This window comes from Anser brachyrhynchus (assembly GCF_964034855.1).
Source record: "Anser brachyrhynchus genome assembly, chromosome: 27".
NCBI lineage: Eukaryota > Metazoa > Chordata > Aves > Anseriformes > Anatidae > Anser > Anser brachyrhynchus.
The window spans coordinates 1,316,296-1,331,551 of record NC_137720.1 but is presented as its reverse complement, the minus strand read 5'-3'; the positions used below and the strand labels follow the sequence as shown (position 1 = coordinate 1,331,551).

The 15,256-nt window shown below is 55.3% G+C and overlaps 1 long non-coding RNA gene across 2 annotated transcripts; it reads left to right on the top strand.

Annotated features, from left to right (window-relative positions):
• The first annotated feature begins 367 nt into the window (after positions 1-367).
• LOC308183404 lies at positions 368-14,382 on the top strand. 2 transcript variants are annotated; one of them, XR_013942429.1, is made up of 3 exons: positions 368-12,339; positions 13,104-13,320; positions 14,170-14,382. It is a non-coding gene; the product is annotated as an uncharacterized lncRNA (long non-coding RNA). The 2 variants fall into 2 exon arrangements; XR_013942430.1 differs by having other exon boundaries at positions 368-12,358.
• Positions 14,383-15,256: the final 874 nt, after the last annotated feature.

The window sequence follows — 15,256 nt, the reverse complement described above, 5'->3', positions numbered from 1 at the left end:
GAAGTTTTGCTTACAGCAGCCCATAAATGTTAATAGCATTAGATCTTCCTACACTTTTTTCTTAGAAGGCATTTGCTTTCCAAAGGGAACACCGTCCCTGCCTAAAACCATGTAACCCTGTTCGTCCCACCAGCACGCAGGCTGTTGCCCACCTTTCTGTCTGTCCTTTCAGCAGCTGAGGACTGGAGATGCGTTGCAGAAAACGCCCGTAAGCCGGTGCCCATGCTGCCTGCGTGGCTGCATCTGGCTGCATGCCCAGCCCGTGTGACACACACAGCCCGCGTTTCCCAGGCCGTAGGTGGGGTGAGAAATGCTTCATCATTTCAGGACCCTCAGGCCAGGCTGCACAAGAGGCTTCTGCAGGCGTTACTGTGAGAGGACTGAGCTGTCAGGTTCCCTACAGGTACGTAATTAACCTGGGCTTTCCTTGCCCTCAGAACTTTCTCCTTTTCCCTGCAACTTGTTTGTTCATACCAGGGGCCGTGAGGAGACAGGGCAGCATGCTGGGCACAGCAGCAAACTGAGACTTTGCAGAGCTGTGAAGCTATTTGAGGTGCACACCAGGGAGCTGTGGGATGCTTTGTGCAGTAGGGAGATCAGCAACACCGCTGCCTGTTCAGTGATCACGCTGAATAACTGTGTCGAATTCCGAGCCCAAAAGCAAAAGGCCAGGAGTGTTCTGTGCCGTGCAGTCCCACGGCAGGAGGCAGAGCACAGACCTGCTCCTTCCCCCACAGCGCATCCCCCAGGGAGGCACAGCCAGGGGACCTTCCGTCAGCAAAGCGAGGCGAGAGCACACGTGGTGAGCACCAGCCCCTGCGCTTCTAAGGGGACATAAATCCAAAGGGAAAAATCCCTTTGGGATTTCCCATCCCCACTGATTCGGCCAAGGGCGATGCCGTCAAATGCAGCTGAACTGCACCTGCCCTGGCCGGGGCCGGACCGGGGCGTTTCCGCCCCGCACACCCCCCGTTCCCACCGCGTCTCTGCCAGGGAGGCACAAGGCGTGCTTATTTTCTTCAGATGCTTCCTCCACCAGGCAGCATCTGTTTCCTGTCCTAAACACAAAGCAACCAGGTTGCCAGGCTGTTGCAACTCCTCTGTCACTAAGGGAGGACGAGCCCGTGCTGTGGCCCCGCGCGAGCACCGAGCGCCCTGCCCAGCCCCGGGTGCTGCGGCCCCGCTGCCTCCCACCGCGGGCGCTCGGCTCCTCTCCCACTGCCCCCCTCCAGCCCCCACACCAGGAAACACAGGGCTGGAGGTTTGTACGGCTTGCAAAGCGATTAAACACTCCCCAAACAGAGGAGCCAAATGGGGCCGGATCCGGCGTGGGGTCGGGGACTGTTGTGGCGTGGAAGCCACCTCTTCATCCCTGTCTCGCCATTCCCTTGCACGCATCCAACCCCGGCCACCGACCCGCGGGCTCCCTCATTCACTTCTGCACCGAATTGTGCTCCTGTGAGCACGAGCTGTGCTGCTGCCGAGGGGCTGGGCCGTGCGAAGGACGGCAGCTCACTGCTGCTGGCTTAGAGAAGCACATGGCTGAGCTCCGGCAGCAAAGCTCTGTGCAGCAGGGCTGACAGTCCTCTGCTGATGTCTAGACTGTGTGTACATATAAATATATACTGCCGTAGTGTATAATCCTTCTGCTGATGTGCTTGGAGTATTTGGACCCGTTTGCTGCCAAACACAGCATATTGTGTTTCATAAAAATAGTTGTGATTTGAAGCAGGCCTTTTTGCATGCGATGATGAAGCTGGCGGCAGGAGGAGCTGTGCGTAAGAAATGTTGGGCTTGGCTGCGCAGAGGTGCAGGATTCATTCATTCCCCCCCTCCTTGTTTCCCCAGCACCTTGTAGGCTCAATCCAGCTGGCCTCGTGGTGCAGGGCACGGGTGCAGGACGCAGGGCGCAGGCTGAGCTCCATGGAGCTGGGGCCATCCCCAGGGCAAGAAACTCAGCCGGGGATTTGCTGCCGTTCAAAATCACCCGCCTGTAAGCGGGCTGCAGCTGGAATAAGTTTGTGAGCCAGCAATTTAAGGCTTTGTTCGAGATTAGGATTCAAAGGTGTATTTTTAGATCCTGCTATTTAGCTGGCTCCCTGGTGCCTGCAGAGCTCTAAGCGGTGCACAGCGCACACGCTGGTGCCAGGGTGGGCACAGGGGCACGATCCAGTGCGGCACAGTTCAGGGGTGCCGTAGTTCGGTGGGGTTAAACAGCGCTTCGGATCCCGGTCCCTGAGTGCTCGATGGATTTGCCATTTAAAGGCTGCAGTCAGCTTGCTGTTTCTTGGATGGCTCCAGCGAAAGGCTTCCAGCTATTCCCCAAGGATCCTCCTACATCCTGGTGAGATAAGGATCAGGAAGGGAATGGTCTATCTGCAATCTCAGCAGGGCTCTGAGCACAGATTCTCTTTTCACATTGCGGGTGGAGGAGAGAAGAGATTTTATAGAAAAAAAATATATTTCTAAGTGATACACGTGAAAAAAAAAATCCCATAACAATGATCTTATCGTGTGACTCAACAATAGCAACAGTCCGTCTTTGTTCTGGCAGGGATGTAAAACACTTGCAGGGACAGAAAGCGGCCTCCTGGCAGGCAGCGCTGCCCAGGGACCCCGTGCTGGGCTCGCTCCAGCCGTGCCCAGCGCCTGCGCTCGCGTGCGGAGCCTGCGCCCTGTGCGTGCCTGGGCCTCGGGACGTGAGGGACCACCCAGCGCTACCTGCCCACCTCTCCTGCCCACCTGCCTTGCAGGAGGGGCTCAGCCGTCCCTCTCCGTCCCTCTGCCAGGGGACACGTGCCCCCTGGTCCCCAAAGCCACGTCCAGCACCGGACACCCAGCGAGTTGTACCTGCTCCTCGTCAGCCGGGGCTGCCAGCTGCAGACCTCAGCTCTGAAGATGGGAAGGGTACAGAGTTTCCTCGCATTTCCAGCACCCCGGCTGTCAGCGTGGTGTCCCCATCACGTGTGACACATGGGCTGAGCATGCAGGAGGGACCCCTGATGCCAGCCCGGCCCCGAGCCCTGTGCCAGGGCCCAGCAGGGGTTTGGCTACGGCACGGCGCGCTCTCGCCCACGGCCACGCTCTGCACGCACGCGATGGGGACGTGGCCGCGTCCCTGCACACAGCACCCACCCCTGGGCCAGAAGGGGTGGGGGGATTTTTTGCTGGGGCTCTGAAATGTAACGTTTACCTGGAAAAGAAAAAAAAAAAAAAAAAAAAGGAAAAAAAGAAAAAAGAAAAGATGATAAATTGAGACCCAGCGACTGGAGACGGATGCCCCTCCTGGCTGTTCCTTGCCTTTAAAGGAAGTGAAAGCAAAGCAGAGAGAGGATGTGAATGTGAAGCAGGGTCACATCTGGTTTAACAGAGAGTGATTGTGGCTGGGTGAATAATGAGCTGAAATGAGATTCCAGAGCCTGGCATTAGTGCCTGAGGACAAGTCATGTCACTGCTCCGTGCCTCAGTTTCCCTGTCCTTGTGAAGAGGATGGGGAACCTGACCTTCCCGGCGCTCTGTGAGCTGCAAAGAGCTGGACAGGAGCAGCGACGTCTTGCTCCCCAGACACTGCTGAAAATTCCCACTGGGGCGTCGTTCCACCTGCCCCGTGGGTACAGAGCAGTTATGTTGGAGAAACACAGTCAATATTTCTCACAGATGGGAAAAGCTGAGGGAAATGCTTCCCCCAGTCTGCACACAGCTTTACTGAAAGACAAAATTCATTACTCCTAGAATCCAGATTTTGTTCCAAAAATGGTTTCAACCACTATCAAAAGCAAATTGTCAGTAGAGAATCAGATCTGGAAAACTCCTCACTGCTGATTGCTTTTTATGGAAAATACATGGGTTTTTTTTTTCTCTCTCTCTCTTTTTTTTTTTTCATAAATGCACACTCTGTAGGAAATAGGTGCCAAAGAACAGCCAGAAAAAAGTGCAAGAATATATAAATATGTATGCTCCTAACTGCTCCCCAGTGCATGCAAGAGCAGTGCATAGCCTCAGTCTTGCAGAGCCTGAACATTATAAATAAAGATATGAAAAGCTGAACACCGGAGTGGCCATGCCGATGCTGTGCCTCTTCTGGTGCTTGCAGGTCCGTGAGCCTGCTGGTGCCACGAGGAGCCCAGCGGCGTGGGGGCCGCCTGCATCACCGGCGTTCTCCCGCTGTGCTCGCCCCTGGCAGACCAAAGGCTGGGCAACGCGAAGGGACAGCCCAGCAACCTCCTTTCCCCGCCGATATTGCCGTCGTGACCGCTGCGGGCTCCCGTACCCCACCAAGGGCTGTCTCTGGCCAGTCTCCCATGAATCAGAATTTGTCCATATTATCTGAGGATGTCTGGCGTGGTGACAGCCTATTTATTTTGCAGAACAACACAACTGAGACGGCTTCTTCTGCTATTTCAAGCTGTTTTGCAATACTCAGGAAATACAACTTTTTGAAATATTTCGTTCCCAGAGGTGATTTCTCCGACTTGTTGCACAGCGATGCACAGACTTCACCCATCGAGCAATCACAGTTTTGAGTAGTCGTCTCCTATACACCATTAGAGGAAATTACTCTCAATTTCTTTGTAAAAGCCTTTCTGCATAGCTGTTATCGTGCACCTGACAGGTGGCAGCAAACACTCGATCCTGCCAGGGCTCAGCAGCTGCCAGTCACCGCGCCGTGCCGAGCGCGTCCTCACCAGACAGAACTTTCCATTCACTCTCTTCATTAGAGATTGTTTTAAAATCCCATTAAAATAACGTAAAATAAATCACGGAGAGATGAAAGGGAGGTTCAAGCTGGCAGAAGATTCTTTAAAGAGGCACTATTTATACAAATTGTCTAGTTGATGTGATAGGAACTGTTTTGACGTTTTATAAACCATTCTGCTGATAATTTTACATCTAAGCCTGGCAAGACTGCGGGAGGCAGAATGAGGGGGAAACACCAGGGCCAGGAGCCAAGGGCCTGAGCTCTCTCCCCAGCTCTTACTTCTGACCCCCAGGGAATTATTTCGCTGCAGCGGGCTGCAACAGCCCCGTCCTGACCCCCTCCTGGCTGCCTGAGAGCATGCGGGGAAAAGAAATTCAGCGGCTTCTCCTTACAGCTCAGCTCCAGCAAGGGCTGAACGGACCCTGCCTGAAATGTGCGGCTCGAACACCAACCACAGTCAATAAATGTGCTGGTTATGGGGTCACCAAATGGTTCTTAGTTTTGACTGCATCTCAGCATGAGTATTAAGGTGCACATTGAGACTGCAACCACACTAAAAAGCCCTCCAGAAACAAGCCATATGCATGGATTAAGCAGGGATTTACTGGCATTTGCTTGCTTTTGAACAGTACATGATTGCCTTTCGTCTCCCAGAGCAAAAATCCAGAACTTAGACAAATTATTGAAGATATAGGCTCTTCAATCCAACAAAAAAACCGAAGGCACGGCCATTTGTTGTCATTTAAAACCCCATTAACACTTTCTGAAGAGCAGCGCTGGCTCCATTGCCCTGGCTACAGTTCAAGCCAGACAATTATTTTCAGCCTCTCCACGCTCTGCGCGTACTCGACCGGATTTCACCTTCCCACCCGGCCCCCGCCCGCAGCTGCCTCCCTCCCGGGTGCTGGCTTTGGTCCGGCCCCGCTGCCCCGCAGGGCGCCTGTGCCAGCGCTCCTCCTGCAGCCGCTGGGTGCCCTGGGTGCGTGCGGGGCCCTGATGCTGAGCAAAGCCGTGGCGGAGGGGCGCAGCCTGTGCCCGCTGCCGGGTGCCAGTGGGTCCGGCAGGTGACAGCGCCGTGTCCCCAGCCCTCCTCTGCCCTGCCTCGGGCGCATTGTAAACCGCACGGTGACGAGACCGAGGAGGAACAGGCGGCTTCACAGCGCCTCACAGACGCAGCAATGGCACCCAAGGACTTGCCTGCCTCCTCCAGCAGGTTTCTGCTCTGCTTTGTTTCCTACTCCAGCCTGTCTCCCACGTTGCTTCCTCATTTTTTCCTTTCGTCTCCACCTCCATCCTTTCTCCTGAGCTCCTGTTCGTGCTGCTGATGCTCGGTTACCCCCTGCCCCCAGGGAGACGCTCGCTCTGACACCTTCTCAAGGGCTTCTGCCCCAGTGAGCAGACCCGCACCAGGCCGCTCGGTTTCTGCCTCCCCTCCGCCCTTGTCCACTTTCCCAGCTTGTGCGCGGATGGTCTGCCACTCCTGGTGGCTGCATTCACAGCTTCCAGCCGCCCGCTGCGCCCGGCAGCGAGGAGCCACGCTCACAAGTGCAAATGGGCGAGGTTTGTTGGCCACAGCTCCAAAAGCCCCAGCCTGGCTTAAGCCAAAGCAACTTTTTATTTTATTGGTTTTGGGACTGGATGAAAAATCTGTAAAGTTCTGGTTTGCTGATGAGATTTGCCCAGCGGTTTTGTTCACATCTTTCGCTGTGTTTCCACTGAACACCCGGCGAGTCGCGGACCCGCGTTGCAGCAGACCTGAGCGCAGCGGCAGCAGCACGAGAGGTGCAGAGCTCAGCTCCTCCTCAGCCGCCCCCAGCCATGCCACATCCTGCCCTCCCCTTCCCCAGGACTGGCTTCACACCTGCCCTTGTGCACAGGGTGAGTGCTCCGGGACAGGGAATACCTCTGTGCAATTTATTTATGAAGCATGACTCGGTCACAGGCTGGCACTCGGGGACTCATTCAGCAGCAGCAGTGTAACTACTCACAGGTGGTGGGAGGGGGGAGTTTATGTTTTCCTTGTATAGCTTGTAAGTGCTTTTTTCCTGCCTTAAGTTCTCTAATCAAACTGAGGTTTTATTTATAGTACGGCCATTTATGCCTGGGTAAGCCCAGAGCAGCCCTGGTGGCTTGGAAGGATCGGCTCTGGACTCCCATGGGTGCAGCAAGCAGCCGGACTTGGTCCTGCGGCCGCAGCAGTCCTGTCGCAGACGGAAGCAGTGACCCCCCGGTGCCTTTTGGACAGATTTTGGAGCCGATTGCTCCATGACACGGGCACAGCGGCCCTGGTGCCGGGGTGGCCATGAGGCTGGGCTGCCCAGGACCCCTGGACCCCTGCCACGTCCCCCCAGGGGCTGCTGCCTGGGGGCTGCTGGGGGACCCAGGCCTTCGCGACGTGCCGAGGTGCGGCTCGCAGCGGGCAGGGGCTGTCGACTCACCGCAGCACCTTCCTGCGACAGCGAGTGAAGGACAGACACAAACGGAGGTGCCTGGGAGGAAGGAAAGGCTGTCGGTGTGTATTCGACCAGGGGCGCTGCCAAAACCAACGCCTTTCCCGGGGGCTGCTCCTGCGTGGGCACAAAGCCCCCGGCGCCTCGGCGGCTCCCGGCACCTCGGCGGCCGGGCGGTGGGGGCTGGATGCAGCCCGGAGCTGGGCAGCGGCCAGCGGCCGCGGGGGGCTCTGCAGGAAGGAAGCACTGTTTGTATCTCTTTATTTTTAATTCATTTGTATTTGGATCCAGCCCTTTCCATGATGTATGGCAGCAATTGAGGCCTCTTTTGTTCTGTGATTAACTCAGAAAGGCTGCTTGGGAAAAACGGGGTTCATTTTTCCTTTCTGCTTATTTGCAGCGAAATGCGCACAGATCTCTCAATAAAGTGGAAAACTCAGCTTTTCTGATCACACTCATTGCCACAATTGCTGCCCTGATTTTTAGGGAAATAAATAGTTTTTAAACACTAGCCTCAGCACACAGGCTCTGAGTCTCAGAACAATACGTCAGGAGTTTGCCCATAAGTTGGGCTGGCACTGGAGAAATTGCGATGTGCTTATTCTGCAGTGAAAGGGAAGTTAATCTGAGCGTGTTGCTGGCTAAATAATAATGAAACATTTGTTACTGGCCTGACAATCAGATTTAGAGCCTGTTTTGCGCAGCTTTACAGCACCTCAGAGCCCAATAAGGAGCCACAAGGTAGTGGGACGGCTGCATTATGCGAGATTTGATGGTGCAACCATCACATTTCTCACCGAAGAAGAAAGATGGGACGTGCGCGCCTGGAAGCACGGTGAGATAAAGCAGCAGTGTTTCCATCTCCTCAGCTCCTCACAGTTTCCGCTGCACTTCGAAGGCACGGGGCGGGGGTGGGAGGGAGCTGCTGAGCTCAGCTTTGTTCACTTTTGAGGCAGGAAACGCAAATGGTGCTCGCTGGGCTTTCTGCGCCACCGGAGGGAGGGGGCCGGCAGCGCAGCCGCCCCTGGGCCCCGGACCTGGGGTGCACTGCCACCCCTGCCCCTCATGAAGCTGCTTGCTGCGCCCCGGCCGGTGTTTGGTTTCCTTATCTCGTGGAAGTTTAATTTGCAGAGGAAATCCTGTGGCTGGCATCGGCGCAGCCTCGTGCCGCGCTCGCAGCCGTGCAGGCAGGAAGGGTTTCCAGGGCACCGCGTTACCGGCGGGCGGGCGAGCGCGGCCGAGGCTCCGCGCAGATAACACGCGCGAGGGTAAATCACGGCCCTTCAGGTTACTTGGCTACCCAAGGCAAACACTTTAATCGGCTCTCAAAATAGAAAGGCCGCTCTGACAAATGGGCGATTTATTGCCACCCTGAGCACTCTGCGGGAGCGGGGGGGCTGCGGGTGCCATCCGGTGCCTGCGGTGAGCGCGTGGCGCTGGGCACCCACAGAGCCCAGCACCCGCACCCAGCCCGGTGGCGTGGTGGGGAGGGAGGGGGTCAGTTGGATTTTGTGTTTTAAAGGGTGGGGAAACCACGGCTCACACTAGCAGTCACCTCAAGAGGTGCTTACCCTTGCTGTCAAAGGGTTGCATCTCGCTTTTGGCTCTTGGGGCCGCTGGAAGCCCGCTGGCCAGTTCCTCCCGTGTTTTCACACCCCGTGTCAGGTGTGGACCAGGGCTGCCGTGGCCAGGGCTGGACTCGAGTGGCCTGTGCAGAGCCACAGCCAGCTCCCTGTTCCTCCGGCCTTAAAGAAAATAGCAGCAGCGGCTGCGTGAGCAGCTTCACCACATGGATCAGGTACCGCCAGGAAGCAGCTGTGGGCATCAGCGGTTGGAGGTGATCCCAGTGTCCGGCTCCAGCTCCTGATCCTGGCGCCGCAGCTCGGCCCCTCTGTCTGCCCCGGGGCTCAGCTCAGGCAGAGCGGGGACGATCACGGAGCAGCCGCCGCCTGCAGGACTTGGAAGAGATGAGTCTGAGGGAGCGGCACTTGCGTTGCTCCAGGGTCACAAAGTCGCTGCTGGCACCGCTCGCCCGCTCGCAGTCCAAGGAAAACATCCCTCCCAGCCCGCCTGGCAGAGCGGGGCTCCTCCAGCGCAGCTCATCCTGGCCCCATCCATCCCTCCTCTCCCTGCCTCGGCCCCACCAGCGCCGGCAGCTCCTGTCCCCATCGCCGCAGCAGGGGACACGGGGACAGGAGCACGGGCCGTGCCGTGGCGCTGGGGGGGGAGCTGGCTGGGGTGTGGAAGAGAGGCAGCTCCCAGCCAGGGGCTCTGGACCCCAAATCCATTGCCCTCTATAACTGCTGCCACCGGCACCGCACAGCGGGGAAGCGTCGCAGCGTCAGCAGGGCGATGGCAGTGGGCAGGCAGCAGGGGGGCTCGTGCTGCGGGGACTTAGAGGTCACAGCGCAAGTCACTGTGCACAGAGCAGACGTGGTGACACTGGAAGAACCACAAGGAGGACATTTCTTAGCAATTGAAATAGCGATATTAGTCATTCTGTTTCTGCAGCAAGCTTCAATGGAAAAAAACAGCATGCGAGCCAGGACACCTGCTAGTTATGAAGGCTCCTGGTAAAGCAGCAGAAAGCAACCAAGCGCCAGCACAGCCTGCGTCCCGGAGCTGCTGCTCACTGACCTGGGTCCCAGTAGTGACACTGGTGTGCCTGGAAGCTCCCAGCGGGGGTGACAGAGGGACACGTCCCCACTTCCCACCTGCATGGCAGCTGGGTGGGATCTGGAGCAGGGGCAGTGTGCGGGGCCGGAGGAAGCAGCGTGGGGCCGGTGATGGAGCCGGGCTGGGAGCCCTGCCTGCGCCTGCCGGTGGCAGCAGCCGTCAGCGAGAACCAGCCCGCCTGGAACGCGGCCCTGCACCACAAACAGAGCGCAGGCAGTGAAACAGCTGATGGGACAGGCTGATATCTTTGTGGTTTCTGTAACTTTAGAAATCCAGGTGGAGTTTTCTGGTTTTATGGGAGCGCTCAGAACTGGCCCCAGTTACCCCATGAACTTGGCAAATATTACAGCACCTTCAGACGCGGGTATGTCCAATGGGACAGCAGTTCTTGGGAGATTTCCTGGCTGTTTTGAATAAATGTGAGATTTATGGGAAGATAAATACCCTCATCCATGGCATGCTTGTTCCTTGAGAAAACAGCCTCGGGACTGCGGTTTCGTTCCCGTCCTCCCCACGATGCAGGCACAACGCTGGTGACTCGCTGCACGCTGGCGCTGCCTGTGGTTCGCTCTGACATCCAGCCACCCACTGCAGCGTGTGGTGGGAAGCAGGAGACCAGGGGGCCCAAACCCCGGTGTTTGCCCCAGCTGCTCACACATGTGGGGTCCTTGCGTTCCTGCCATCTGCAGCTGAAGGCGAGGGCTGGCTCCAGCCAGCAGCTCTTCGGGGCTGTGGCTCTGAGGCAGAAAGAAAATATCCCTGTGGTCTGTGGGTGAGGCACAAGGAGAGGGAGCTGAATTTTAGCCCACAAGACCTTAGTCTCCCCCCCCATCCGTCCTACACCGATACCATCGCTACGTCCACATGCAAGAGTTTGTCATAATCGAGTGGGCACACCTTTGGAAAGCAAGAGGCTTCGGTGATGGGTACAAAGAGGGAAACAAAGCGCAGTGCAGGAGACCCAGGTGGCTGCATTTGCTTTGAAGGCTTGTGAGTTGAAGGGAAAGCTCTTGAAGCTTTTGCATGTGGATGTGGGCAGAGGAGCCAAAGTTGCTCGTTAATGCTGAACCAAGCAGGCAAGCACCCAAAGCGCTGCCGGCCCCTTCTTGTCCGAGGAAGCTGGAGCAGCCCTGCACGCTGCAGGCGGCAGTGGCACCGAGTGGCACCGGCGGCACCGAGCGGCACCGGCGGCTCGCACTGACACGAGGCGCAGGCTGGCCTGCTTCTCCGCGCTCCCCATCTGCTGTGTTTCTCACATCATATGCAACTGTTTTATCTTTGCTCATTTCTATTGCTAAACACTGGCTGGGAGATGAGCTATTTTAAAATGCATCTGCTGTTATTTATACAAACACTTTCCTTTCAAAGGGCAAGCAGAGGAAAGTGCTGAAAGCCAAAGCACCCCCAAATGTTTCTGGGATGTAACGGGGCTTCTCTTCTGCTGGCGATGCAGACGCGCGTGCTGCTTGCTACCGACAGACGCGGCAGCTGAACTTTTGGAGAGTTTGCCTCCTTCCATGCTCTTTAGCTAAGACGGGCAGCTCAGCCCGCAGCACAGCGGTGCCCGGGCACGGGGGCGACCCCTCGGCACGGTGCCCAGCTCTCGCCAGCCACCAGAGCTGCCCCACAGGGGCTCCGTGGGAGGGGAAACCCCCGGGGATGGAGAACCTCGCGCCAGACGTCCAGTCCTTGCTCAGGCAAAATTTCCAGTCAACTGAGTCATGACTGCGGGGGAAATTACTCAGTAATCTGGTGAGGAGGCAACAGCTGATTTCAGTGAGGAGTCGTGTTTTCGCTGCCGGTTTGATGGTGGCTGCGATGTGCTACTCCTGTCCAAAACGACCAAGGGGTCTTCCCTGTGGGGTGAAACATTTCCTTTCCAGGACAGGCTGTGAGGAGGCACAGGTGCTCTGTGCTGCCTCTTATTCAATGTTTGCTGTACTGTTAATGTAAAGTAATGGCCTTTCTGTAGGAAAACACCTACTCTTTCCTGAACAAGGAGTATAAAGCTGGCATTATTAGCCTACGTTCAGGAAACAATCAGAAAATGGAGAATGCTATCATAAGACTAAGTGTTACTGTAATTGTAATTACAACAGAAGGAGCTGAGAAGCAGCCTCTCCTGCAGCAGCCATCCCACAACAAGCTCCTGCTGACACCGATGGCAGGAGCACTGGGACATTGCCGGGGCATGCCAGAGGGGCTCTGAGGCCGTGAGATGTCCTAGGACAGCACAGCAGCACTAATTGGAAACACATCACTCTTACCAGGTGCAGGTGAGCTCGTTATTAGCTCACTGATGCCTTTATAAACCCTGTCCTGAGCCTTAGGTGTGCTCTGGCTCCTGGGGGTGCTGCTGGCCTGGGGGCTCTGGGACAGCTGGAAGGGGGTGAGGGCAGCCCACGGGCTGTCTGAAGGTGTTGGGGTTCCTACACCTCTGATCCCAGAGTGCTGGCATCCCCCGGCACTGACCCTGGAAGGGACCAGCTCTCAGCTGGGAGGAATCGAGGATTGGTAAAGAGGAAATAATCTCGTATGTCTCAAGGGGGTTCCTGCAGCTTGCAGGCATGTGGCTGGGTTGCTACTTCTAGTGGCTTGCCTAAAGTTACCCCCAGGCTATACTGCAGTCATTAAGCAATGCTGTTGAAGCAAAGAAAGTACTTAAAACCCATGAAAGGAAGCATGGCAGAAAGAACTTGTTGAATTAGGCTTTCTACCATTTCAGAATATGCAATATTTAATCCCAATGCACTGTTTGTCTCACTGTGTGGGGTTGCTAATGCACCTGCAAAGTCATAGGAGAGTCCCTGACTTTGTCTAGTACTTAAAACTTAACTTTTCTTTTTGTTTTTCTTTTTTTTTCTTTTTCCTATGCTGCCTTCCCACTCTCTGGGCTGCCTGATTCATTTTTCATTTTTACAAACTGGTGATAGAAAAGTGGCAACTGCCTCTGCCCCAGGAGCAGGCAGCAGCTGTTGTGCAGGATGAGCCCTGGTACCTGGGAGGCACGTGGAGGCACCACCTCATTGTGTGGGGTGAGCGGGTGCTCAGAGCTCAAGTACCGTACAGGAAGAAGTAGGGGTGATAGCAGGGTAACAGCAGAAAACATGCGGTTGCAGCTGTATTTGAGCAGTGAGCACAGTTTCAGCTGCAGGAGCGATGCTTGCTCATTTTGAACTCTGCTGTCTCAGCCTTTGTGCTCGAGGTGTTTCCTCTCCTGTGAGGGTACCACGAGGTTCAGTCTCCTCACTTGGCTCTGTGCAATGCAAATCCTGCAGGTCGGATCAGGCCACTCTCGAGTTGTGCGTGGGATAGGTGAGGTCAGGCTGCTGGCTGTGCTGTGGTACAAGGAACACAAAATGTGGATTTCTGCATGGATGCCGGCCCAAACTGCCACGCACTTGTCAGAGTTTGTTGTGTATCCTACAAATGCACATCTTACACTCTCACCTTTGTGTGACTGCATCCCGGAGTGTGCTGTGCACCCTGCCTGGGGTAAGCATCCTTCCCTTTCATGGGGGAGTGAAATGTTTTTGTTGTTTTCCCTTTCAGTGGCCAGCACAAGGAAGAGGCAGGGCTGGCTTTCTGCTTGGCAGCTTGGCGAGGCTGCTTGGGTGTTTCCCCTTTGCTGATACCCATGTTTACAGCTGGGCTGGGGGGAGGAATGAAGCTTTAATAACTGAAGAAGAGTTCCCTGATAAAGCAGTTGCAGGCAATACCTCTTCCAGCTTTTCCTCTCCAAAGAGTTGAGTGTCCAGCTGAAAGCGGTGTGCGCGTACTGGCCATCCTCTGCGCTGCCCTTGAGATGCAGAGGACCATGGGCACACTTCTGCTCAGCTTGGTGCCATCCCAGCAAGAAACTCTAGTGTTTCCATCCCTTCTCTGCAGGGAACGGTGAGAGTGGCCTGGATAAAGAGGGGACCTGGCTGTCACCCACTGTCACCCCCACATGTGCAGCCTGGGATTAGGAAGTACCTGCGATTAGAAAGCAAGGAAGGGGTACACAGGCCAAGGTCTTACATTCAGCTCCTGTTTTAGCTCTCTCAGGGCCACTTCTTGCTAGCAGCCTCCTTGCCTAGTAAATTCTAGGCTGCTACAGTTTTGGACAAGTAAATTCTTGCTTGTAGAAAGCAAATAGTAAAATCAGCCCATTATGTTGCCATTAGACTAAAAACTGGGAAATGCTGTGTATGATAATAAGCAGCTCCCTGCTGTACCTGAGCAGCAGGAAGTGTGATTTGTGCTTCCTTCCCCAGCGAGTTTCACAGCCTCCTATGGTATTTATTTATAAAAACCCCAAACCAGAAACCTGCACTGGTCTCTGCCTTTCTCCCTACCCTGCAGAATTGCAAAGAGCAAACACCAGGCTGACACCAGGCTCTTCTGGCGTGCTTGCAAGTCAGGATGATGTTCAGGAAGCTGCATGAGAAGTCATGGTCCTATCTCCTGTTCAGAGAGATCAGCAAGAGCCATGGAGGAGGAAGCTCTGGGCTCCCAGGTCCTGTTGATGCAGGGAGCCTCATCCTTGCTGCAGTCCCTGTTCGGGTTCAACCTCTGTTTTCAGGCAACAACACTGATTCTGGTTGAGCTGGCAGAGGAGAAGGGCAGCAGCACCAGTTGTCCTGGGATGTAGCCCGTGGAAGAGCCAGGCTTTCCCTTCGGAAGACCCCAGACCTCTCATGGAGCACCACGGTGGGACCAGCCCGGGCACAGGGAGCCTGCTGCAGCACAGGGAGCAGTGTTTTGTGCAGGGCCAGTGCTGCCCTGGGCAGGGAACTCTTGTCCGGGGCCTTGCCAGGCGTGGTGGTGCTCCACCATCCTCCATGTCCCAAACAAGGCTGCGGCACCCGGTGAGCGCTGCGCGATGGTGCGGGAGGGAGCGCGGCTCGGGGACCCCTGCGGCCACACCACCAGCCAAGGGAGCTGCTGGCAGTGCAGTGTCGGTGGCTGCTGGCATGCACTGCTCAGAGCATAATTGACTCATTAGGACTAATGATATGCTGCAGTCTCAACTGTAAAGAAAATATTATGTTTGCACTTCAAAAGCTCACGCTGAGCTCTTTGTAATGAGTATTTTTTTCTGATTCTTTCATGACTATTTTTTAAATAAGTTTAGAGGGGACCAGTTCCTCTTTGTGCAGTCAGTAAATTCAAGTGGTCAGAACACAACCATCAAAAAGTCAGGATCTTTTAACAACAGGAGTGATAATAATGTACTAGCATTCTGTGCAGTGACAGATGCACTTTCGTTTAAATGCACTGCTGATGTGTTTTACTGAGCTGACTTCTCTCTAGTCCTGTGATTCTATCAGCTAGGAATCCAGGCTCATTATGCAATTGCAAGTCGTTTCTGGATTTCATTAAATCAGCAATGGGCATTAGCTAGATATTTACATCAGCTCAACTTGTGATAATTTATCCAATTGGACAA